The sequence below is a fragment of the Balaenoptera physalus genome (genome assembly GCF_965194825.1).
Source record: "Balaenoptera physalus genome assembly, chromosome: X".
Lineage (NCBI taxonomy): Eukaryota > Metazoa > Chordata > Mammalia > Artiodactyla > Balaenopteridae > Balaenoptera > Balaenoptera physalus.
The window spans coordinates 32417597-32442053 of NC_138903.1; the positions used below are offsets into that span (position 1 = coordinate 32417597).

At 36.1% G+C, this 24457-nt stretch overlaps 2 long non-coding RNA genes across 2 annotated transcripts in view; one reads left to right on the forward strand and one right to left on the reverse strand.

Moving 5' to 3' along the window:
• LOC309652666 overlaps window positions 1–24457 on the forward strand; it is an 857026-nt gene that overhangs the window by 819360 nt on the left and 13209 nt on the right. The window lies entirely within an intron of this gene.
• On the reverse strand, window positions 356–22598 carry LOC309652663. Its single transcript, XR_014258865.1, has 2 exons — window positions 11161–22598; window positions 356–9804 (listed from the first exon to the last, which is right to left on the reverse strand). It is a non-coding gene; the product is annotated as an uncharacterized lncRNA (long non-coding RNA).

The window sequence follows — 24457 nt, forward strand, 5'->3', positions numbered from 1 at the left end:
AATAAATATAGCCAAATGTAAGTTGGAGCCAAAAATATAATGAGGGTCAGAAAAAGGATGGGTTCTTTCTATCAATTGATGTAGTGTCTAAGATCTAGAAAAGGGTGGAGGTACTGGGGGAGGATTATTCCTGGCGAAGAAGTACTGAGGTTGCTGTGAGGTAAGGATTAAGACACACATGGACACTAAGTGAACCATCATCTCTCTGCACTTGGCATGAAATGAAGATTTGCTATGGCTTAAAAACATACATTCAAGTTAGTGACTGAAGATGATCTGAGCCTAGCCTGGAAATGCAAATGGTAAAATGTTAGAGGAGACCTAAAGTGCCATGTGGAAGGAATGCACTTGATGATGATGTTTGGTAACAGTTATTAGAGAATAACACTATTCTCTCTGATAATCCAGTACTTCACACATTCTTATAAACTCCGCTCCTTCTTGTGAAGAAGGAAAGGGTTTGTTCTTTCACTTTTTTTTGTTGTTGTTGTCAATAAGCAGTAATGTTTACCAATAAAAGTGCCTGGGGAAAGGATTGTTACTTAAAAAAAAAAAATAAAAAATAAGGTAGCTGGCCTGCCTCAGCAGAGTAGAAAGCTGCTTGTGATTATGGTTTGAGAAAAACTAAGATATATACCAGGACCCCAAAGTTTCTCATCAGTATTCTGGGATTCCACATATTTCCAGTAGAGACAATATTAGGCAACAGACATAGGGAAATGATTGCAGAGATGAACAAAATCAAAAACAAAATAAAAGAATTGGATTCTGAAGTTCACTTTTGTAGCCTAAGAATGTAAATTTCAAAATGAAAAATATGTCCCTGCTTGGCCCAGTGTGATGGACCAGCCTATATGTTTGATCCAGAGAGGGCTGTTTGGGGTGATGGGAAATGTGTTTATTGGGGAAATGGGGAAAACCAGTAGCAGAAAACTCTGGGCTCAAGCCTGGGGCTAATAAAATTCTTTTGAAACTTGTCTTAGTATACATGACTTAAAATAGATAACAATATAAAACTTATTTCAAAAATGAATCTTTGAAAAGATATATATTGTGAGCATGCAGTAATTTGGTAAATGAAAAAAATGTTTATCTTAAAGGAAAAATATACTTGATAATTAAGACTATACAGTGAGTAACCAGATAAAACTCTTTAAATGAAAGAACATTCATAACTTTCCTTATGATACATTTCAATGAAAAAAGCAAAAGAAATTACATTTTTCTCACTCCTACATTTAAAAAATATTAAAATAAACCCAAGTTTCTCCTAAACACAATTCGCATGTGAATTATCTTGCGAAACATAAAATTTCCCTATCTCTCTTTATCCAAAAAGAACTAAGTTGTTTAGATCTTTGATTTTTTTCTTCTTGAAGATAGTGTTTTGCTTCTGGACTAGTGAAAGACAAAAAATTAAACCAACAAATGAGGAGAAAAAAGTCTTCATGATAGAAAAGATGCTGGAGTCAAAATCTGGTAAACTCGAAGCAAGTTCTACTACTACACAGTACCATGACCTCGGATTGGATGGTATTGAATTGGGTTTCCTAGGCCTCGATTTCCTCATCAGTAACTAGAAAAGGAAAGATGATCATGAGCTTCATGGTGGATTTAGTTTGCTATGATTTCATGATATCACCAGCTTTCACACTTTACCTGAATTATAACTACCAGTACCCATTGATATACTGTAATCCTAGAGAGGACTCAGTTGATTACCTTTTTAACAGCCATTTCTCCTTTCTTCTTCACTAATAATCCCACTTTCTGTAGGTGTACCATTTCCTTTGTCAAAGCCTGGTTTTTCCACAGACATGGTACACAATTCTGAACAGTGAGATGCAAGGGGAACTCTGCTGCATGGCTACTGGGAAAGGTTTGCCTTCTGGAAAAAGAGAAGCACAAGGAGAGATACCATTTGTCTTTCACTAGGAATAGCTGAATGAAGGTGTTATGTAAGAACTTTGGTAGATTTTATTTTGATTTATTAGTGTATGTATTTAGAACAAAGCCAGCAGGCTGGGAATAGCTGGACAAAAATAAATCCCTTATTTTTATGATAAATTGAATAACTACTCACCTGATTACTTCTACCACCTGATTTAATGTACTACAAAATATTGAATTTTCCTTATTTTTAAACCACTTGTAATCATGAGTTCTGCTATTTATGGATGAAAAATCCTAAGTGACAAAAACAAAAATAGACAAATCTTTAAGGGCAAAGTTAAAGTATCTAAGTATCTATTTACCTTTAACAGTACCCAGTGATCAGCATGTACTGTGTACTAAAATCTGTGTAAATGTTTATTTTTTTTATATCTTTCTTTCTGCATGCATTTTGTGCATCCATACCTTCTATGGTGAATCAGTATTTTGATGATTTTTTTTTTTCTCTTAAAGAAAGCATGAATTAGCAATGATTAAGTGGAATTTGAAATTAAAAATTCAGTATAATTTACAGGAGCACCTCCAAAATGAAATACTTAGGTATAAATCTAACAAAATAAGTACAAGATTTGTATGAGGAAAACTACAAAACTGTGATGAAAGAAATCAAAGGAGAACCAAATAAGAGGAGAGATATTCCATGTTCATGGATAGGAAGACTCAATAATGTCATGATGTCAGTTCTTCCCAGCTTGATCTATAGCCTCAATGCAATCCCAGTAAGAATTCCAGTAAGTTATTTTGCAGATATTGACAAACTGATTCTAAAGTTTATATGGAGAGGCAAAAGGTAGCCAGTAAAATATTGAAGGAGAAGAACAAAGATGGAGGACTGACACTAACTGACTTCGATTACTATGAAGCTACAATAATCAAGTCAGTGAAATATTGATGAAAGAATAGTCATATAGATCAAAGGAACAGATTAGAAAGCCCAGAAATAGGCACATGTAATATAGTCAGTTGATCTTTAACCAAGAAGCAAAGGCAATACAATGGAGCAGAGATAGTCTTTGCAACAAATGTTTCAGGAAAAACTGGACATCCACCAAAAAAAGAAAAAAAAAAAATCTAGACGACCTAGCCCTTATACCTGTCACAAAAATTTATGAAAAATGGGTAAATGTAAAACAAAAAGCTCTAAAACTCCTAGATGATAAGAGGAAAGTGAGATGATCTTTAGTGTGGCAATAAAATTAAGATACAACAGCAAAGGATTGATACAGCAAAGGAGATGATAAGCTGGACTTCATTGAACTTAAAAATTTTTGCTCGGTAAAAAACACTGTCAAGAGAATTAGAAGATAAGCCACAGACTGGGAGAAAATGTATCCTCAAGACTTATCTGATAAAAGAGTGTTATCCAAAATATTTAATGAACTCCAAAAATTCAACAAAATATACTCAAATTTTTTAATTTAAAATGTTGGCTACACAATAAAATAAACATATCTTGAGTCAACATATCTGCAGAAGTTTTATTAAAAAGCAAAGGAGTGAATCACAATGCAAGAAACTTGCAATGAGTTTTCTCTTCCTCAAGGGAACAGCTTATATATCATTGCGTTAAGGGAAGGTAAAAAAGTAGTTGGTTCAAAATACAGTAAGTATACAAAATATTTTAGATCATTGTAATGGTGTACTGGATGTGAAAGCCCAAATAGAATTATAACTCAGAGGCCCAAATAAAATGAAACATACTATTACTGTAGATATCTCCACACATTTTAACTTAAAAATATAAATGAGAAAACTGACATTTTAATTTTTTTCTACTGAATTAGGAAATAATTTTAAAATATATATGTGTACAGCTCTGCTCCGTAAATTCATTCATAGAGTTCTGTTAATGTTAATAAAACACTCACACTTCATTTATGTGTTATATGATACCTGGATCTTTCAACAGAATGGCTTCCTTATTATTTACAGTTGAGTAAATACGCACACACACACATACACACACACATTTTTTGTAATGCAGTCAATTTCTATGGAATCATTTTTCAGTATCTATACTATAGTAATATCCTATTGAAACCAATAGGTGTGGTTTTGGGGTCTCCAAGGAGCCTGGTCCTTTATGTCTCAGGGCAGAAAGAATTCAGTGAGAGGCAAAGTGATAGATAAGAAGTGATTTATTACAATAGGATGCTTGTGAGGCTTACAAACGGGCAGGCAAGCGTTGCACTGCCCCGAGTACTTAGTGGGTTACATTTTTATAATCAAAGGAAGAGAGGGGAGGGGAAGAAGACCTTCTTTGTCTTTCTTGAGTAGACGTCACATTTCCATCATCAGCTCCTCCTCCAGGGTGGACAGGGGAGTTTTCTTGTCCCTACATGGTCAGGCCAGGACTGTCATGGCACTTTAGAAAAATTATTTCAGGTCTCAGTACAATGAGGGTCTTTCACTTTGAAATGTCACCTTTCCATAAATGACTGTTTTTTTGTGTGTGTACGCAGAGCATGTCCTGGTGGTCATTAACTTGATGACACCACCGGGCAGGTTGTAGGCCTTATTCTCCACTATTGTTTTATTGTTTTGGGGGCACTGTGCAAAGAGCATGTTCTAGGGGTCAAAGAGCATGTTTTGGGGGTCATTAACTTACTGAGCTCACTGGGCAGGATGTGGGTCTCATGCCACCATTGTTTTATTCTTTGGGGGCATGTCTCGTGCTTCTGTTACATGGTTTTGTTGCTAATCAAGTTAGCTTGATTTTGTTGTTAAGCAAGCCAGTCTGGCTTTGATGCTAACCAACTTGTTCTGCTTTATGAGTCAAGCAAGCCCACATTGTTTCAGAATTTTCCCATTACTTTCTTGAGTGATCATTAATCTTATTGTGGTCTCCCAAAGCCCCCTAAAGTTCCCTCTCTATCTACAATCCCCTAATGGGGTTTCTAGCTAACTATTTGATTATGAAGTATGTTTCAATTCAGACTTTTACAATTTATGAGCAAAGTATTATTGTAAAGAAATAAAGTAACAGAGGATACTCATAAAATGTTTACAGATTGCATGATATAAAGAATACACCTGTATGTCTATGTCAAAGTAAATTTCACATAGAGTGTTCGCACTGTGGGGGAGGAAAAATAATTTTCCCTCTACCCTTCTAGGTTCTTGGCTGAGACACCCCAGTAATAAAAAGACATTAAAAGGAGAAAAACAGAAGTTTAATAATATGTATACCTGCTGTATACATGGGAGATACACAGGAAAATTGAGTAACTCTCCGAAATGGCCCAAGCCACCACCTTAAATATTACCTCCAGCTTAAAACAAAAGATGTCGGGCAGAAGGTCAGTTATAAAAGGTTACCAGGAAAACACAGTAAACAAGGGTAAGGTTGTTATGCAGATTTAGGCCCACACCTCCTGCATAGGTAAATAGGTTTGTAAAGATTGAGTCATCTCCCTCTTCCTGTACAGCAAAGGCGATACCCTTACAAATGGAGATTTCCCTTGTAAATATCTCTTACTAAAGGGTAACTTCTGCGTGGTTTTCAGAGCCTCTCTCATGTCTGCTTTTTAAAAAAATGATCAGCTTAAAATAATCCTCACGTCAGAGAGGCGTATTTTGGGATAAATTCTGCTCCCCGTACAATGATTGGGCAATTGTGCAGATACTGTTTAGGACAGTTCAACCTTTTGCATATATCTACCAAATGAGAGTCTGGGAAACACAATATTCAATCTTTTAGTAATAGAAGCAAATTGCTGCTTCATTAGCTTTCTTTGTAGTTCAATGAAAAGGTATTTGAAGGTTAACACTTAGGCCATTTATTGATACATTAAATGCAAATTGCAAGAATAAATTAAAAAGCATTGATAGCATAGTTTGAGAAGAACTATGTGTTTGGTAGAATTCACCTGTGAAGCCATCTAGTCCTGGACTTTTGTTTGTCGTGTTTTTTAAATTACTGATTCAATTTCATTACTGATAATTGGTCTGTTCATATTTTCCATTTCTTTTTGGTTCAGTCTTAGGAGACTTGCATTTCTAGGAATTGGTCCATTTCTTCTAGGTTGTCTATTTCATTGGCATATAATTGTTCATAGTAATCTCTTATGATCTTTCATATTTTTGTGGTGTTGGTTGTAACTTCTCCTTTTACATTTCTGATTTTATTGATTTAGGCCCGATCTCAATTTTTTTTATCTTTTCAAAGAATCAACTCTTAGTTTCATTAATCTTTCTTTGTTGCAAGTTTTTTTTATTTTTTAAATTTATTCAAGTATAGTTGATTTACAGTGTTGTGTTAATTTATGCTGTATGGCAAAGTGATTCAGTTGTACATATATATACATTATTTTTCATATTCTTTTCCATTATGGTTTATCACAGGATATTGAATATAGTTCCCTGTGCTATACAGTACGACTTTGTTGTTTATCCATTGTATATATAATAGTTTGCCTCTGCTAATCCCAAACTCCCAATCCTTCCCTCCCCTACCCCCGTCACCCTTGGCAACCACAAGTCTGTTCTGTATGTCTGTGAGTCTGTTTCTGTTTCATAGATAAGTTAATTTGTGTCATATTTTAGATTCCATATATAAGTGTATATGGTATTTGTCTTTCTCTTTCTGACTTACTTCACTTAGTATGATAATCTCCAGGTCCATCCATGTTGCTGCAAATGGCATTTCATATATTTTTTTTATGGCTGAGTACTATTCCATTGTATATATGTACCATATCTTTTTTATCCATTCATCTGTTGATGGACATTTAGGTTGTTTTCATGTCTTGGCTATTGTGAATAGTGCTATTTTTTTTTTTTAATAAATTTATTTATTTATTTATTTTTGCTGTGTTGGGTCTTCGTTTCTGTGCGAGGGCTTTCTCTAGTTGCGGCGAGTGGGGGCCACTCTTCATCGCGGTGCGTGGGCCTCTCACTATCACGGCCTCTGTTGTTGCGGAGCACAGGCTCCAGACACGCAGGCTCAGTAGTTGTGGCTCACGGGCCCAGTGGCTCTGCGGCATGTGGGATCTTCCCAGCCAGGGCTTGAACCCGTGTCCCCTGCATTGGCAGGCAGATTATCAACCACTGCGCCACCAGGGAAGCCTGCTGCTATTTTTTTGATGTCATTTTAAAAGGGATTTTTTTTTACATTTCCTTTCTGATATTTCATTGTTAGTGTAAAGAAATGCAACCAATTTCTGTATGTTAATCTTGTATCCTGCTACCTTCCTGAATTCTTTTATCAGTTATAGTAGTTTTTGTGTGGAGTCTTTAGGGTTTTCTATATATAATATTCTGTTATTTGCATATAATTACAATTTTACCTCTTCCCTTCTAATTTGGGTACCTTTTATTGCTTTTTCTTGTCTGATTGCTGTGGCTAAGACTTCCAATACTATGTTGAAGAGAAGTGGTGAGAGTGGGCATCCTTGTCTTGTTCCAGATTTTAGCAGGAAGGCTTTTAGCTTTTCACCATTGAGTATTATATTGGCTGTGAGTTTGTCATAAATAACTTTTATTATGTTGAGTCATTGATCTTTTCTATTTTTTTAGTCTCTATTTCATTTATTTCTGTTCTGATCTTTATTATTTCTCTTGTTCTACTAACTTTGGGTTTTGTTTGTTCTTTTTCTGATTCTTAAATTTTAAGTGTAAGGTTAGGTTGTTTATTTGAAATTTTTCTTGTTTCCTGAGGTAGACTTGTATTGCTATAAACTTCCCTTTTAAAACTGCTTTTGTTGCATCCCGTAGATTTTGGATCATTGTGTTTTCATTTTCATTTGTCTCCAGATATGTTTTGATTTCTTTGATTTCTTCGGTGATTCATTGCTTCTTTAGTCATGTACTGTTTACCCTCCAAATTTCCAGTTATAAATAAGTACTTTGGATATAATGTACAACATGATAAATATCATTAGCACGGCTCTATGTTATATATGAAAGTTAAGAGAGTAAATCCTGAGAGTGCTCATGACAAGGAAAAATATTTTTTTCTGTTTCTTTAATTTTGTATCTATATGAGATGATGAATGTTCACTAAGCTTATTGTGATAATCATTTCATGGTGTATGTAAGTCAGATCATTTTGCTGCATACCTTAAACTTATACAGTGCTGTATGTCAATCATAACTCAATAAAACTGGAAGAAAAAATGTGTATGGAGTCTCAGAAAGGATGGGTTACTTGTAACTCTAAAGTTTCATTGTCGATTTCCTTCTTTGTTGAGCAAATTTTCATACATGTAGAACAAGTATATGGAAGGCTTGGCATAAATAAGAGAAATTTTATGGCTTAAGGAAGGCAGAATTATTTGACTTATGAAAGACAAGGCAGAATTAACGAAAATAAAAGGAATTCTCAATTACAGAAAGTATCACTACATAGAGATTGGAACAAAAAATGAAACCTTCTGAATATTAAATAAATATCTGAGTGGAGGGAGAGTAACTTAAATAGTGGAAATTACTGCCAAGTTGAGTGGGGGCATCTCAGTAGTTAAAGAGTTTCCAAATTAGACTAGCTTCTCAATGGGATGAGATGATTTCTTATATGAATGTGAAGGACACAAGTGGGTGATCTTCATATATCCATACAAATCCCATGAACCCTACTTGCTGTGAGGGAAAAACGATAGAATATACTCATTCCATGTTGTGATATTGTGATTTATTAGAAATACATATTTGGTCTTCATTGGGGTTCCAGGCTCACAGCTCCTAAAACCCTTGGAATTTCCTGAATGATAAGAGGAATGGGAACATCTTTTGTTAAAATATTTGGTCTCTTGTCCTCAGTTCCTGAAAATGCTTCAGAGCCATGAAGGTGAAATGGGTATCCTGTTATTCATAACAAGCCTCTTTCCACCAAAACTGGTTTATGTCAATGAGATGACTTTCAGAAAGCACCCAAGGATGGGGCGGGGGGGTGGGGGGGGGGCTTGTTGCCAGGGGAATCAACCACGTGATTAGAAGGTTGGAACTTTCAGTCCCACTCCCTGAGGGGAGAAGGGTTGAAGGCTGAATCCATCATCAATGGCCAGTAATTTAATCATTCAAGCCCATGTAATGAAGCTCCACAAAAACCCAAAGGGAGGGAGTTCAGAGAGCTTCCGCATTGGGGAACCAGAATGCCTCCATGTGCCACCATGCCAGGTCTCACACTCCATGAGGACAGAAGCTCCTTTGTTCAGGACTTTGCCCTATGTATCTCTTCATCTGGCTGTTGATTCCTATCCTTTAATATCCTTTGTACTAAATCAGTAATCCAGTGAGTAAACAGGTTTCCTGAGTTCTGTGAGCCGCTCTAGCAAATTAATCAAACTCAAGGAGGAGGTCATGGGAACCTCCAGTCCGTAGCTGGTGGGTCAGAAGCAAAGGTAACAACTTGGCTTTGCAATTGGCATCTGAGGTGGAGGGCAGTCTTGTGGGACTGAGCCCTTAACCTGTGGGATCTAATGCTGTCTCTGGGTAGACAGTGTCAGAAATTAGTTAAATTCTAAGATACCCAGCTACTATCAGAGAATTGTTGGTATTTCCCCACACATTGGAAACTGGGTGACCAGAACCCTTACATGTGTATTAACTTCACAAACCAGGATTGCTTTACCCCTGAAATTTGAAGACTTAGTTTTCTCTAGAACCCCAAATGTCTTGGATGCTTCCAGAAACAGTACTGGTTACTTTTTCATCTGAGATGCCACACCCTTGAGCATTTTTATAGCATATCATTTCAAAATCAGTCTACTCAAATAGAAGTTAAAATAGATAACCAACAGGACCTACACAATAGGGAACTCTGCTCAATATTCTGTAATAACCTAAATGGGAAAAGAATTTGAAAAAGAATAGATACATGTATATGTATAACTGAATCACTTTGCTGTACACCTGAAACTAACACAACATTGGTAATCAGCTATACCCCAATATAAAGTAAAAACTTAAAAAAAATCACTAGAAGTCTTAAGCTAATATACAAAATTATTTGAAATTCTACATTTTCTGTGTTTATAATTTTTTCCTGCTAGAAACCTATTAATATTTTTATGTCTAAGATATAATGCATCTCAAAGGAAATGGTTTTAACATTCTTATTTCTATTTGGCCTAATATGTATGAACTAAACATGTTTCTTTTAATGTGTAATCAACATCCATGGCTTTCAATAACAATTGAGAGTTTCACTGTGTAGCCAACATTCATTTTCTGTGTACTGAGAACAAAAATGCCTTTTGGTTTGAAAAGAGCAATTTACTAGCTTTTTAAGGCCTTTACATATGACACTGTTTTTCAGGAAGGTGATAGTGAATGTTAGCAGTAGGTATAGACTGTGTCCTCAAAATATACCATCCCTACTTGCTGTCATCATTGTGTGAACCTAAATAATATTGAACCCAATTCTGGTAAGATGAAATGTAGGTTTGTAGGTATTAAGCAATTTATCCTCTCTCTTCTTCTCGCTCTCTCTCTGTTACCTGTATCTTTCAATGGCTTTTGAAAAAGTATTTTATAGTCCCATGTATTTGTACATACCTCAGAGTTTATTGGGATATATATATATATATATATATGTGTGTGTGTGTGTGTGTATATGTGTGTATGTGTGTATATGTGTGTGTATATGTGTGTATGTGTGTAAATGTGTCTGTCTATGTGTGTATGTGTGTATATGTGTGTATGTGTGTGTGTATGTGTGTGTATATATGTGTGTGTGAATGTATATATATATGTGTGTGTGTATATATATATTTGCCTCCACTATTCTCATTGCAGAGGAATATTGGAAACTTCACTATAAATCAATGAAGCTAATTTTTCAGTTGTGGTTATATGATTATTCTTATTGTTTTGAAGTCACATATAGTGTATTAATGATTTTTTTTTTCAGCCTGAGGAACTCAAAATTCAAAGATATCATACAGTAACTTAACCATTCTCGTAAGAACCAAATCCTGTCCTTTTTTTAAACAGTTTTTCCAAGCACTTTTGCATCACTTCACTGTCATGATGGCCTCCTTAAGAATCCTAATTTAATCTGAAAACAAACATTTTTTGAGTGCTTACTATGTATCAGGCACTCTTTGAGGCTCTAGAATTATAGGTAACAATCTCTGTCATCAGGTTGCAGATAGACTAGTGAGGAAGGCAGGTAAGCAAAGAGTTACACTAGTCGTGTATAAATTCTAAATGACTGACTACATACAAAGTCCTGTGGGAGCAGAGTGGCACCATGCCTAATCTTACCTTGATCTTATCTGTGTTCGTTATTTATAGCTGTGTAACAAGTTAACACAAATTTAGCATTTTAAAACAATGCACTTTATTATCTCACAGTTTCCTTGGATTAAGAGTCCAAACAAGACTTGGCTGAGTCATCTGCTTAAGATCTCACACATTTTCAATCAAAACATCAGTCAGACTTACCTAGTATATAGAGGATCATTTATACATGAAAAATAATACAGAATATTAGATATGTAAAATAAACTTTAATTTTACACATAAAATTACACATATAATGATGTTGTATGGTAATAGTAAATCTTGTTTATCTTCTTTAAAGTAACATTTGGCTTAACTGAATTCTCCTATATAAAACTTTGTGAAAAAAATAAACTACAATGTGATCAGTGGTTTAATCAGACGCTTCTGAATCCCCTTGTTGTGTTTATTCATAATATAGCCTTAGAAAAATGCTAATAGCTTAGCTAATGCTCAGTGGCATAGTAATGAAGTCAATTTTATTCTTTCAATTAGACAATTGGAATATTAATATTTTACTCCCTAACTTTATATCAGTCAAAATATAATTACACTTATTTTGGCATCTAAATGTATTAAAACATGTCTTGATTACATATACTTTGTCTTGGTAGAAAAAATATTAGGAAAAAGCGACAATCATAAAATTATATTGCTGTCAAATAAGAAATACTGCTCTCAATCTAATGGATTATATTGAATTGCAAATACTTATGTAGGAAATGTATCTACTAATTTATGTACTCAATTATATTGGTAAGCATATCGAAAAATGCAATAATGAACTTAAATATATAATCAGATCAACATCTAAGTCCACCTAGTTGGCTCTTATTCTAATTAAATGTGCAGTAACTTCTTTGCTATTAAGAACCACATGTTGAAACCTGTAAAGTAATTAGGCCTCTTTTTGATGACTTTACATGTGTATAACAGAAACATTTCTACTTTACACTGCTCTAAGGAAAGGCCATTTGTTTCATTTTAGCTCTTCTATTTGAACTTTCAAATAATATTGAAATAATTTATTTAAAAACTCTTTGAAAATAGAAATGGTTCTACAGAACTCCCACTGAGATTCATAGAAATTCTAAAATTAGGGGAAAACCTACAAAAGCCTTGAAAATTCATGCTCTCAAATGCTACAAATCCAAAGAGATTTCTGCTCATGCGTAGACAGGGGCAGATTGAATGGAGGAACCTGGAGCAGAATCATGACCCAGTCCCTGAGGAAATGCACTTTCTGGGAGGAGGTATTGACAGACCCCCACACAGAGCACACAAACACTGCACAGCACAAAGCCATGTACTGACACAGCCCTGGGGCTCTGTCCTCACTTTTGGTGCCCATGAGAACATCTGCTCTGTGTAGTCCTGAGTTCCAAAGTTGGAAACCACCCACATTGCTGGGCTTATCCCTATGTGGAAGGTAGAGGGGCCAAGTATGGGCATCGATTATTATCTGTATGCGGGGGAGGCAAGGGATCCTTGAGTTTGGGCTGGGTTAAGAGAGGGTTCCAGTTTGAGCCATTTGCTGTGGCCTAACCAGCCCTTTCCCACCAAATCTTGGGCCTGTCTTTGAGGTATAACTAGACTCAACTTTCCCCCTAGTAGATTTCTCTTCCACGCCTTTTCTGTCTACAAATGGTTGTCAGAAACAATTCCATTATGTTCTTTGCTTCCATGAATTTGACTATTTTAGATACTTCATATAAGTGGAACCATACAATATTTGTCCTTTTGTGACTGGCATCTTTCACTTATCATAATGCCCTCAAGGTTTATCCATGTTGTCTCATATTCCAGCATTTCCATGTTGTCTCCGATTCTAGCATTTCCTTCTTTTTTAAGGTTTAATTCTTATTTTTAAGGTTTCCTTCTTATTTAAGGAATAATATTCCGTTGTATGAATGTACAACATTTTCTTTATCCATTTATCCATCAATGGACATTCAGCTTGTTTTCACATCTTGGCCATTGTGAATAATGCTCCAATAAACATAGGAGTGCAGATATCTCTTTGAGATCTTGATTTCAATTCTTTTAGATATATATACCCAGAAGTGGGATTGTGGGATCAGTGGTAGTTCTATTTTTAATTTTTTAAGGAACCTCCATACTGCTTTCCATAATGGCAGTACCTCAGATACCTTATACTAGATTAAAGAACAGTAGTTCCTATTTTCCCACATTGATGTTAATTTTATGGACCCATGTACTCTTGAAGGAAACCATAGAATATGGGGAAAGACTGTTGCAAATTTTTAAGTTTGCCATTTCAAGTTGAATTCTCAATAAGTTTATTATTGTGTTCACTCCTCCCAACAAAATTTAATTAATTAAATAGGGAATGTTAATGAATGAGAAAGAGCATGAACCCTGCGCTTAAGTTTGTCACAATCAAGTGAAGAGGGCAAACTTACATAGTGCTTCCCTATGGAGTAGGTGCCTCCTCCAGGTGGATGAGAAAAGCTTGCTGAGCATATATCAAATTTGCAAGAATAAGAAAAATGCATCTCTTGTTTCAGTGGATGGAGCCTTGTGCTGGGACAGCCTTGCCCTCAACAAGATGCCCCTTGTTAGGCATAATCTTTACTAGTGTACATGGCATCCCAGAACATGGTTACTAATTTCTGTAATACAGTCAACCAGACAGACTGACAATTTCTGGAATAGAGAGAAGAATGCATTTCTGTATGATGGTAGAGATGGGGATAGTTGATTAAGAGGAGTTTGATCAAGGAAGATGAGTAGAAATTTGCCAATAAAATAATGAGATGGCAAGGGGCAGATGTGCTTGGGAGACTGTAAAAAGAGCAGCTAAGCATGAAATTCCATGGACACTTGAGTGGATAATTCTGAGAATGGTTTACAAGAAGTGTCAATAAATTGGTTGCATGGGTAGGACAAAATGGAATTGAGGAGACCAGTAAATTTTAAATTGAATAACAGGTTTTGTTTTACTGAAAGCAGGAACTCAGTGGAAGGTATTGATCACAGGCAAAATCTGTGTTTTAGAAAGGGTCTCTGGAGCCCATGTTGAGAGTACATTAAAAGTTTGGAGAAAGAAATCAGAGTCAGGCATACTGGCTAAGAAGCTCAGGCATTCTATTTCTACTGCCCTTTGGTTTTCCTTCTGTGATTCTGGCAAGGGCCACAATTTGATTACTAGCAGTAAAAAAGAAGGATGTGAGGAGCAATAGTGAAAAAAGCAGTGACAGTATTGCACTTGGAGAAAGGAATAGGAAGAAGGACAGAGGAACAAGGGACAACTGTAAAGATGAATCTGGATATAAAGATTAGTCTTCCATATGACCCAGCAATCCCACTCCTGGGCATATACACAGAGAGAACCATAATTCAAAAAGACACGTGCACCCCAGTGTTCATTGCAGCACTATTTACAATAGCCAGGTCATGGAAGCAACCTAAACACCCATTGACAGACGAATGGATAAAGAAGATGTGGTGCATATATACAATGGAATATTACTCAGCCATAAAAAGGAACGAAATTGGCTCATTTGTAGAGACATGGCTGGACCTAGAAACTGGCATACAGAGTGAAGTAAGTCAAAAAGAGAAAAACAAATATCGTATGTTAACGCATATATATGGAATCAAGAAAAATGGCATAGATGATCTTATGTGCAAAGCAGAAGTAGAGACACAGATGCAGGGAACAAATGTATGGATACCAAGGGGGAAAGGGAGGGTGGGATGAATTGGGAGATTGGGATTGACATATATACACTATTGATACTATGTATAAAATAGATAACTAATGAGAACGGACTGTATAGAACAGGGAACTCTACTCAATGCTCTGTGGTAACCTAAATGGGAAGGAAATCCAAAAAAGACGGATAGCTGGGACGAAGTGAGAGAGGGGCATGGACTTATATATACTACCAAATGTAAAATAGATAGCTAGTGGGAAGCAGCCGCAGAGCACAGGGAGATCAGCTCGGTGCTTTGTGACCACCTAGAGGGCTGGGATAGGGAGGGTGGGAGGGAGGGAGGGAGACGCAAGAGGGAGGGGATATGGGGATATATGTATACGTATAGCTGGTTTACTTTGTTATAAAGCAGAAACTAACACACCATTGTAAAGCAATTATACTCCAATAAAGATGTTAAAAAAAAAGGAGATATATGTATACGTATAGCTGATTCACTTTGCTGTACAGTAGAAACTAACACAACATTGTAAAGCAGCTATACTCCAATAAAAATTAATTTTTAAAAAGTTTAATCTTAATATCGGTTTAGTTGATATTCACAGTTGAAAGAAAGCAAATTTTAATTTACTTGCAGAGCAAATTGGTGGCATTTTTAAAAATAGAAACTTTTTTTTTTTTTCCAAGAAATGTGGCAACAGTGAGGAGGAAGAGTATTAATTTTATCACCACAATGACTTCTGCAGTCTAGACACAGTTTCCTGGTATTTGCTGAGATAATGTCGTACAGCACACTACATTTTTATTAGGAAACCCATTTGTATGTTTTTCCATTTAAGTATACATTACCTTCTCAAGATGACTGTGGAATCATCTCTGACGCATGCAATTAAGTTGGGTTAAGATTGTGTTCAAATGACTGAATTTTTCACTGCAGGCTTACAAATTTTTTTATGAATCTTTCACCTGCATTGAGTTTTCCAAAACATTCCCCTGAGTTAATTATTATTAATAATTCAATTAAAATTATTCTTTTCAAAATAACAGCAATTATTCTGCCCTGGTCATGTTATATATAATTTTTTAAAGTCAAGTAGTCATCTTGAATGATTAATGGCCTTTTTCTAGAGTATGCAATTTAAAATTTTATAATTTCAGTTTAGCTCTCATTTGCCTCTCTAGCCTTCAAACTCATGTAATTTGCCCACAGGATCTAGGCTCAAGGTAAGAGAATAAGTAGAATTTAAGATCTGTAAGACAATATGGATATCTGTCTAGGACAGTATCTTTTTATAAGATTGAGGTTATTTGTATCTAGAGGGCATTCACAACATGTCCAAGGTTACCCAGATAATTAGTTACAGAGCTAGGATTAGACCTTTTCTGCCCATTAAGTTTTGTGTCCTTCCTTTCTGGGTCATTAATAGTTAGTCTTCTTGCAAAGTTGCATGCAGCTGTGCTATTTGAGGAATGCAATTACCTAGATACACAGAATGAACAAAATATTTTCTGACTGTTTCTTAGTTTCTCCCAGGATAATATAATTACAATAATCAAGTACAATAAAAATATGAAATTAAGAGCAGGAAGGAATTTGTACAGGTGACTCTAAGGACAGCTCACAATGGCAAGTGTCTGCTGTGTTTAAGAGAATTTCATTTCTCTGGCCGTGATCTCTAGACCTATAAATTAAGGAACTTTTTTCCCAGCATTACTGAGATATCATTGACATGCAACATTGAGTATGTTTAAGGTTTACAGTGTGGTGATGTGATAAATTTATATATTACAAAATAATTGTTACAGTAAGATTAGTTTACACATCTATCACCTCACATAGTTACAATGTGTGTGTGTGTTGAAAACTTTTAAGATTTACTCTTAGCAACTTTCAAATATACAATACAGTATTTTAAAAAAATTTTTATTGAACTATATTTGATTTACAATATTGTGTTAGTTTCAGGTGTACAGCTTCAGATTATTTTCTATTATAAGTTATTGCAAAATATTGAATGTAGTTCTCTGTGCTATACAGTAAATCTTTGTTGTTTATTTTATATATAGTGGTGTGTACCTGTTAATCCCAAACTCCTAATTTATGCCTCCCTCTCCTCTTCCCCCTTTGGTAACCATAAGTTTGTTTTCTATGTCTTTGAGTCTGTTTCTGTTTTGTAAATAAATTAATTTGTATTACTTTTTTAGATTCTGCATGTAAGTGATACATTTGTCTTCCACTGTCTGACTTACTTCACTTAGTATGATAATCTCTAAATCCATCTATGTTGCTGCAAATGGCATTATTTCATTCTTTTTATGGCTGAGTAATATTCCATGGTATACCACACCTTCTTTATCCATTCATCTGTTGATGGACACTTAGGTTGCTTCCATGTCTTGACTGTTGTGAATAGTGCTGCTGTGAACATTGGCTGCATGTATCTTTTCAAATTAGAGTTTTTGTTTTTTCCAGATATATGCCCAGGAGTGGGATTGCTGGCTCATATGGTAGCTCTATTGTTAGTTTTTTAAGGAACCTTCATACTATTCTCCATAGTAGCTGTACCAATTTACCTTCACACCAACAGTGTAGGAGAGTTTCCTTTTCTCCACACCCTCAGTAGAATTTATTATTTGTAGACTTTTTGATGATGGCCATTCTGACTGGTGTGAGGTGATATCTCATTGTAGTTTTGATTTTCATTCTTCTAATAATTAGCAGTGTTGAGCATCTTTTCATGTGCCTGTTGACCATCTGTATGTCTTCTTTGGAGAAATGTCTGTTTTGGTCTTCTGCCCACTTTTTGATACAATACAGTATTTTAAACTATAGCCACCATACTGTACATTACATCCCCAGAACTTTTTCTTTAAATCAATTAATTAATTTATTTTATTTTTGGCTGCATTGGGTCTTTGCTGCTGTGCACGGGCTTTCTCTAGTTGCGGCGAGCGGGGGCTACTCTTTGTTGCAGTGTGCAGGCTTCTCATTGCAGTGGCTTCTCTTGTTGCAGAGCACGGGCTCTAGGTGCACGGGCTTCAGTAGTTGTGGCACACAGGCTCAGTAGTTATGGCTCGCGGGCTCTAGAGCACAGGCTCTGTAGTTGTGGCGCACAGGCTTAGTTGCTCCGCGGCATGTGGGATCTTCCCAGACCAGGGCTTGAACCCGTGTCCTCTGCATTGGCAGGTGGATTCTTAACCACTGCACCACCAGGGAAGTCCTACGTCCCCAGAACTTATTAATCTCATAACTTCCAACTGTCCTTTATTACATTTGCATCCCCTTCTTAGTCTGATCTTATTTCAAGAATAGTAGAGAAAAATAATTACGTCAGACTACAGGTTAAAGTTGCCTGAATAACTTCTCTAACATAAGCAAAACAAGAATTATTTTCATTTATTTTAAGTGTTGTTATATAATAAGGAGAACATATTCAAAATGAACAAGTTAGGTAAAATAATTTTTAGAGAAATGGTAATATACCATCTGTGTAAGAAATGGAATTGAATGGAGACTAATTTATTGATATCTTCATGAAAATTGGCTAATCAATGGCTGGAAAACAGTTTATCATTTGTATTAGATTTTGGAAATAACAGTTTACTCCTTTTATATAGACAGTCATTGTTTGGTACTCATTTGCATGAGGTAGACAAACTTCAGGTTTCATTCAGCCACACACAAAAACACTGAAAATTAGGATAATATTTTAATCACTGAGTCTAATTGCTTATGAATAGTATATTTTGGAGAAAAACAACTGAATTTTAAATTAGAATAGGGATGCCATGACAATTCAAATAAAAGTAAAAGAACTATTTCTTGTTTTCTCAAGCCTCTGCTTTGTTGAGCTGATACTTTTGTCCTCTATTCTAATTACTATTGAAAAATTTCCATCATTATCATTGATCAGTCAGCTATATTTGTACTTTAGAAAAATGTTTTTTGCATCCTGCAAAATACATGGCTGCTTAGGAAATATTCTGTATTCAAATTATATAAAAATACTATGTATTTCCTGGAGTAGCTGAACTGAAGACAAATTGTGTATCTTAATTAATGAAATTCTAGGAAACTTCATCTTATGTAAGTAGACCACTAAATGAATTATAATATAAACAAATGTCAGTTTGGGAAGAAGGTAAGGAAGCTAGGAATGTGACCTTACAAACAAATTATTTATTTCTACATTGTCTTCCTATTTAATTTTCAGTTTCCAGTGTTTTACTTCTTACCTATTTATACTATTTTGGAATATTTAAAAATAGATTGCATACTTAAAGATATCCATGGAATACTCTCTCAGGCATGCAGTTAATAGTGTTTTAAGATTGCCTCAGGGCACTTCAAATGAGTTAAAAGCCCTCCTCAGAGTTGGATTTGATACTCTGTTGGTTCCCTCATATAATAGTTATTTGTATGCCTGTCACAAGCCCATGTAGTTGCAAGATTCTACACTGTAGGCCCAAACCTGAATTTTCCAGCCTTTATTTTCATTGATCCTTTCTAGTCTTGGTCCTTCTAGACCTTTTGTGTCAGAATCTGCATTTCACAAGATCCCCAAGTGATGTGTATGCTCATGAAAGTTTATGAAGCCCTGCTCTCAAAGAATGGTCCCAGTCTATTTAAATGGTTCCCTAAATACCTCATACGTGCCTGGAAAAGGAAGGGGTAGGTTTCTAATATGTGTTATTATTTCATGTAGTCCTTACCACATCCTTACTATCATTCTACTTCTTAAGATTTAAGGATTTTTTTAAGTTAATTATTGAAAATACAAAATATATATAATTGTAGAGATAAAATAACAACAAACCTCTGTTGTATCCTCTACCCAGATTCCATTGCATGGCCACACATTTTTCATGATTATTTTGAAGCAAATCCTAACCATCACACCATTTTATCCTTAAATAGTGCTGTGTTTCTAAAACAGTCTCTCTATTTTTGACACAGCCATGCTGCCATTACTACTAAAAATATTTCTTAAGTTATTCCTTAGTATCCTCAAACATCCAGGCAGTGTTCATACCTCCGTAATTATCTCATAATTGTGTTTGTCTTGTTGCTGATGCTTCTTTTTAAGTAACTTTGTTTCAGTTAACATCTAAATAAAGTTCATCTGTTGTGATTGTATGTTTTGTCTTTTGACTGTCTCTGTCTCTCTCTGCAATATGGTGACTTATAAGAAATATACATTTCGTCATTCATGTTAGCAGAAGAGAGTCTGGGGACCCCTCCTGCCAGGGCCTCTGTTCTTGGTAAGGACGCAAAGAAGAATCTGAGGTCTTACCCGTTGCAAGAGAGTTTATTGAAGATAAGGAGAGAACAGAGAGAACACCTCAAGAGAGAGGTGGGCCAGGCCAAGGAAGGCAATGGCCCTGGAGGCTGGGATGTAGAGTTTTTAAGGCAAGGTCTTTGATTGACAGTCTTGATTGACAGCTGCAGGTTATATAACAAGAGGCTCTGCTGTTCATGTCCTTCCCATAATTGTCTGTTATAATCAGATGTATGTATTCATAGAATATTTATGAACATTTAATGAGCCTAAAGGCCACCAAAGGTTATCTATGGACATGATAGCGTGAGGTGCGCGCATGTGCCAGAGTGGGGAAAGTCCCTCCAGTCGGCCATTGGGGGATTTTTCTGGTCCCCTGACCATTTTGGAGTCCTGATGGGGGTGTGTTTGGGGTTGACAAATAGCTTGGCAGGATTTAGGCGGCTACTGGACGTTCATCCGCCGGGGCCGCCTCTTGTTGCTCATGGCTAACTTCCTGCCTAACGTTCAGATGATCAAAATCTATTTTTCATATATATTTGGTCTTCATCCACAGTTCCTGCCTCACAGCTCCCAAAACCCTTGGAATTTCCTGAATGATAAGAGGAATGAGAACATCTTTTGTTAAAATATTTGGTCTCTTGTCCTCAGTTCCTCAAAATGCTTCAGAGTCATAAGGATGAAATGGCTATATCTTATTATTCATAATGTAGGGGAGGAAAACTTTTCCCTTTTTCCCTTCTAGGTTCTTTGGCTGGTCTAATAATTAAATTGACATAAGACAGGTTAACAGGAAAAACCAAGTTTAATTTTGTATGTACAGGAGCTCAAAGAAATAGGAGCTCAAAGGAGTGACTAAAGCAGGCAGCTTTTATACCTTTTAATCAAAGAAACAATTTTTTTGTGAAGAATTGACAAAGGCGTTTGGACTAGGGGTATAGTAAATGGCCAAGAATTAACAAGGTTCGTTTATACAGTCTTCTTGGCTCTAAATTCCCTGCCTCTGTTGATATGGATGTCTTCTACCCTCCTGCTACAGGGAGGGTACCTTTCACATCAGAGATTTATTTCCTGCTTTCAGGGAGACAAAGGAGGGTCAGAGTGCCCTTCTTGCACTGGCTGTTTCTTGAGTAACTTGAATTCAAACTACTCAATATGCCAAAGTGGTGTATTTGGGGATGGCCTGTCCTGAACCTGATCAATAACAAGCCCATTTCACCACAGCCAGGTTTATGTTAATGAGGTGACTTTTGGAAAGCACCTAAGGATGGGGGCTGGTTCACAGGAGAACCAATCATGAATAGAGAGGTGAAACTTTCAGTCTCACCCCCTGACCTCCTGGGTGGGGAGAGAGGCTGGAGGCTGAATCAGTTGCCAGTGGCCATGACTTAGTCATGCCTATGTAATGAAGCCTCCATAAAACCCCCAAAGGACAGAGTTTGGAGAGCTTCTGGGTTGGTGAACACATAGAGATCTGGGGACAGGGGTGCACCTGGAGAGAGCATGGAAGCTCCAAGCAATTTCCCTATACTTTGCCCTAGGCATCTCTTTCATCTGGCTGTTCCTGAGTTGTATCTTTTTATAATAAACTGGTAATCTAGTAAGTAAAATGTTTCTCTGGGTTCTGTGAGCCACTCTAGTAAATTAATCAAACCCTAGGAGGCGGTTGTTGGAACCCCCCCATCTATAGTTACCCAGGACAGGTGACAAACTGGGCTTTTCACTTGTGTCTGCAGTATGTGTGTGTTTGGGGGTGGGGACAGTCTTGTAGGATTGAGCCCTTAACCTGTGGAATCTGATGCTATCTCCCAGTAGGTAGTGTCAGAATTGAGTTAAATTTTACGATACCCAGCTGGTGTCCCAAGTATTTGCTTGGTGTTACAGGGGGAAACCCCCCCATATATTAGAATTGGGCATGTAGAATCTAAATACTCTCCCTAAATCTCATGTAATCTCTAGGTTACTACAAAGGAAGGTATTTTTTATTCCAATTTACAGAGGACAAAACTGGAACTCAAATTAAGTACATTGCCTGAGATTAAGTAGCTAGTAAATGGCAGTGCCAGAAATGAAACCAGGCCTGTCCGCTTCCATTAATTCTTCTCTACATCATGTTACTGCCCTTACATTGTCCCAGTTTTATTTCTTCACTCTCATTTAGCTCACTGACTTCTTGCCTTTTCATTCTTAAAGATTGTTTGTACCCACACATGTCCATTTAGGAAGTCCACAGGTTAAAGTCTAGTTTCCTGGGAAATCAGACGCACCCTGAAATGATGTCACTACCCTCCAACAATAAGTTACAGAATGAGGAAAAAGGGCTGTGTGTGTGTGTGTGTATGTGTGTGTGTGTGTGTGTGTATGTATGTTTTGGTTGCTTTCTTGATTGTTCATTAATTTTAAGGTTGCATTCTTTCAAAGATTATATGTGTCTGTAAAGATTCAATTATTGTTGGTTCCATCCTGGGACCTTTTTTTTTTTTTTTTTCATCCTGGGACCTTTTAAATCCACCCACCATGTTCTGGTTGCATGCAAAATTTCCTCCACACTATTGTAGGGCTATATTTATACCTGACCTTTTCTCCACCCATTTAGGACCTATATTGCATAATGTATGGATCTTACTGTTGCATGCTGACTCATTCTCAGGAACTGTTTAGTTCTGCCTTTACTATGGAAACATAGTTTTGTTTTATGATTTATCATAATTTTTCTGAACTTTAAAAAATATTGTCAAGTTGTTACATATTGCAGAATTAATATACATTGTGCAAGGAACAAGTATGATCCCTCTGCCTTCCACCTTCCTTCCAAGAAATTTTTAAAGTTTACTTAACTACATCAGTATTCCAGAATACATTACAGTACATATACATTATATTTATTTATAATGCTGAGGGATGGGGCTGGTGTTCATATAGTCACCTAACCATCTTCATAGCAAAATTTTCCAGTATGTGATTGGATTTTGGAAGGCACCCTTTTAACTTTATTATACCAGCATGCATATAATAGAGCAACATTTCACCAATTTTAAAAAGTATTAATTATGGTGCTCTTGTAAAACTTTATTTTTTTGATCTTAAGATTGATATCAAAATTTGGTATATAAATTATTTACTCAGCAAAACTTTCCATTTCTCAAATGATTAGGAAACCACTATATTCTCAAAATCTGTGTATTATGGTATGATCTAGAATTCTATCCCATGTTTTATTTGCTTGATTATTGACCACTAAAGAATTAAATATCAAGTGGTAAAGTTGTGACCAAATGTTCATTCACTATTGCCCGTTACATACCCTTTACCTTACCTTAACCAACTTTTAGTCAGGGTTTTCTCCACCCTACAGGCCCCTGAACTTTGGCTTGCCCTAGAGTTTAATCATTAAAATGCAGAACATCCCCCCTTAACATCTCATCCTGAGAACTAGCTGACCGCATTGAAAAAGACAGCCCTGATCATGCTGTCTGGTCACTCCCACTCATTCCCCCATTTTCCCTTCAAAAATTCCTGCTAGCCCTGCTTACCCCTCTCTATAAGAGAAAAGCATTTTTAAGTTTGATTTTGAGACATGTTCAGATCCTAAGGTTGGAGCATCCTCCCTATTGCAAAACTTTTTGAGTAAAGTCTCTACTTATCCAAGTCCAGATTTGTTTTTATTTGACATTTGTTAGCATCTCCAGCTCGTTATACTCTATTTCTTTACATTTATTTCTACTCTCCGTGCCTTCTAATGCCAAAAAAAAAGCATAATAGTCACTAAATTTTTTGAGCATGTTGATGATGTTTCTTTGAGAGAACTGTTTGACTAGAACACATACTTGATATTGTTAATAAAATGCCTCTTCTCTGATTCTTCTTGAATCACTAAATTAGAACTACTAGAAATGGGTTATCCATTTATATTACCCTGTTTAATGAAGTTCATGACTGCACTTTTATGTTTCATAGCTCCCAAGTCCATCCTGGATAACAATGACAAGGACATAAATATTCACTCCAGTCACCAATGTTTTTGCTTCCCCTAGTGTTTAATAAGGAAGACCTAGTTCTGTATTTGGAATGAGAGCTCCTTCAAATACTGGATGTGGAGCTCCAATTGCTGCTAATGAAGCCAAGGGAAAGACTTTGGCTTTTGAAGCATAGCAATAGATGTCACACATGAAGTCTGAGCAAAGGTTGATGACAGGCACTGTGGAGAGCAGTAGTATCCAAATGGTCATTGCCCTTCTGAGGCTGACCAAGGTCATGATGGGACTGGAAAATAAGTGATGCACTTAAATTACTCACTCATGAAAAATGTGTACACAACTG